General features: G+C 42.6%; 1 pseudogene; it reads right to left on the bottom strand.

The window, feature by feature from the left end:
- Positions 1-279: 279 nt before the first annotated feature.
- Positions 280-1,887, bottom strand: LOC149155263 (E3 ubiquitin-protein ligase PUB22 pseudogene; annotated as a pseudogene).
- Between the last annotated feature and the right edge of the window lie 349 nt (positions 1,888-2,236).

Below are 2,236 nucleotides of genomic sequence, written 5' to 3' on the forward strand. Positions count from 1 at the left end.
AATGTGCATGTGCACGGATAGTCCATTCTGTGCAAAATGAAATCATTTGGAAAACTCCCATGAAATCTACTCAAAACTACAGCCTGCAGGAAACTGACCCTATACGAATGCAGCGATTGTTATGACAGAACATAAAGTAAATTGGTTTCGGATTAGAAAGGATTGGAGATTTGTGCGTAAGATTTGTTGGAGAAACACTGACACTTCTACGTGCGATAACACACCAAAAACGAAACTTGGACATCTTAACTTTTTTCATCATATCTGTTATGCACATGCTAAGACAAACTGCTAGAATATTTAGCGAAAATTACGATCACAACAATAAAGATAAACATATATGTCAAATATGTCTGGATCTACTAAGCATTTACACAATTCTGCCATTCTCACTAAAAATTAAGAAAATCTGATAATTTTTCAACTTTTCTCTACGTATAATTTTAAAGATAATCTGGATAATCACTTATCGTCAGGTGGGGAAGACAAGCGGAGGCTCTGAAAGTATTTGCATGCACTTTCAATACCTCCTTCGCTTTCTGCTTTGTTTTGTTCGAGGAATTGAGTTGTTGAAGCGTACACAGTTTAGATACAGCCCCGCACTGAAGCATCTCCCGAAGAATGAACGCATTTGAAGAATATGTGCATAGTGACCAAAGTATTCGCACTGCTTTCTTAGTGGCAGTTTCTGAAACCCTAATAATCTTCTTCGAGACTACAGCAATACCCATAGCGTGATCGGCCATGGCAGCCCTTCCTTCTGCGTAGTCCACTAGCATGTCCAACAGATCTAACATCCTTTCACACTTGCGCTTCTCGGCATCTGGAAGTAATTCGATCAGAGAAAATACAGCGCCTGCCTCGATTGCCATCAATCTGTTCTTTCGGGATTTCTTACATATTGCTATGAGGACAACCAAGGCCGCCACGGTTGCCTGATGGCAAACTTCACCCGTTATGAGTTCTAAGAGCCCTTGGAAAATATCAATCCTTTCCCTGGCAACAAATTCCCAATCAGATATCCAAGCAGAAACCTTCTGCATTAAAACTGCGCCGTGAAGACGAGCTTCAGTGGTGCCCTTCTGTAAGATCAAGGCCATTGACCTAATGAACGCTGTCTCTGTCAGTGATTTTGCAGTTTCGCGGGTTATAGGAATCAGATGCAATATACCCAACGCTTCTTCGCAAACCCCGAAATTTTCATTCTCGTTCTCTTCACAGCAATAAGAATTGATCAGAGAGGCCAGAGCATGACTCGAACCAAGCGCAGCGATGCACTGACGGTTTGCTTCACTCTCCCGCGCAAGGGACCGCAATTTCTTCAATGCATTGATACCTTCCAGGCAAGGAGATCTCAAAGCAGCTTCAAGCAATTCGGAAACTTGATCGGAATCGATGGGCGCTCTGGGAGTGGGGATTTGTTCTACGCCCTTGGAGCTGTTGGCAACGCACCATCCCTTAATGAGGCGCCGCAGCATGTGGTTGGGAGTTAAATCAAAATTTTCCAGCTGCTGCATGGTAGCAGGACATGTTTTCTTCTTGCATGAAAATATCCAGTTTTCTATGCTTTGTCGATCATACGTTACCCCTGTGGAAACAGTGACTGGATCTCTCATCAGCTCCATGGATATGGGGCACCTGAAGTATGAAGGCACCTCAACTTCCACATAATCTTGTGCTGAACCCATATGAAAATCTAACGAATACACCACTCGATTTATTGAAGGTATTACAGATAAAGTCGGGATGAACAAGCAACAACAACCAGTTCCTCAGATCTATTCTATAAGGGTAATAGGCTCGATATTAAATACAGACACATCTCTAAGGTTAGAATTTCTGATAAAGAGCTTTAGTATACTTTTTCTCTTACGCCATAGGTTCAGTTCCAATGTCAACGCTCTCACCGTCTTAGAACGGTGAGTGGATCACCGCTTTCTTCGTTTACTTTCTCAATTCTTCGACTAATAAGTTGGAACACGTTCTGATTAACCAATTATGTCCGGTTTCAACGTATTCACGTATCACAATCCCGATTGGCTGTCTTTCTTATATCTGGTCCATCAGGCACTCAGCCACATATGATTAGGGTTCTGACTTTTGGAAAAGTAATTGAGCAGCCTACCGACCAGCCAGGGCTGTATGCATCCGCCCACGAGGGCTTCTGTTGACTGAATTATTTATTGTCGTTAATACCGGAGCTGGATGGCTCTGGATTTTGAAGTTGTTAAAGGTG

The sequence above is a fragment of the Pinus tabuliformis genome, chromosome 9 (assembly GCF_031772625.1).
Source record: "Pinus tabuliformis cultivar Carrire ecotype Pingquan chromosome 9, CPIR1, whole genome shotgun sequence".
Lineage (NCBI taxonomy): Eukaryota > Viridiplantae > Streptophyta > Pinopsida > Pinales > Pinaceae > Pinus > Pinus tabuliformis.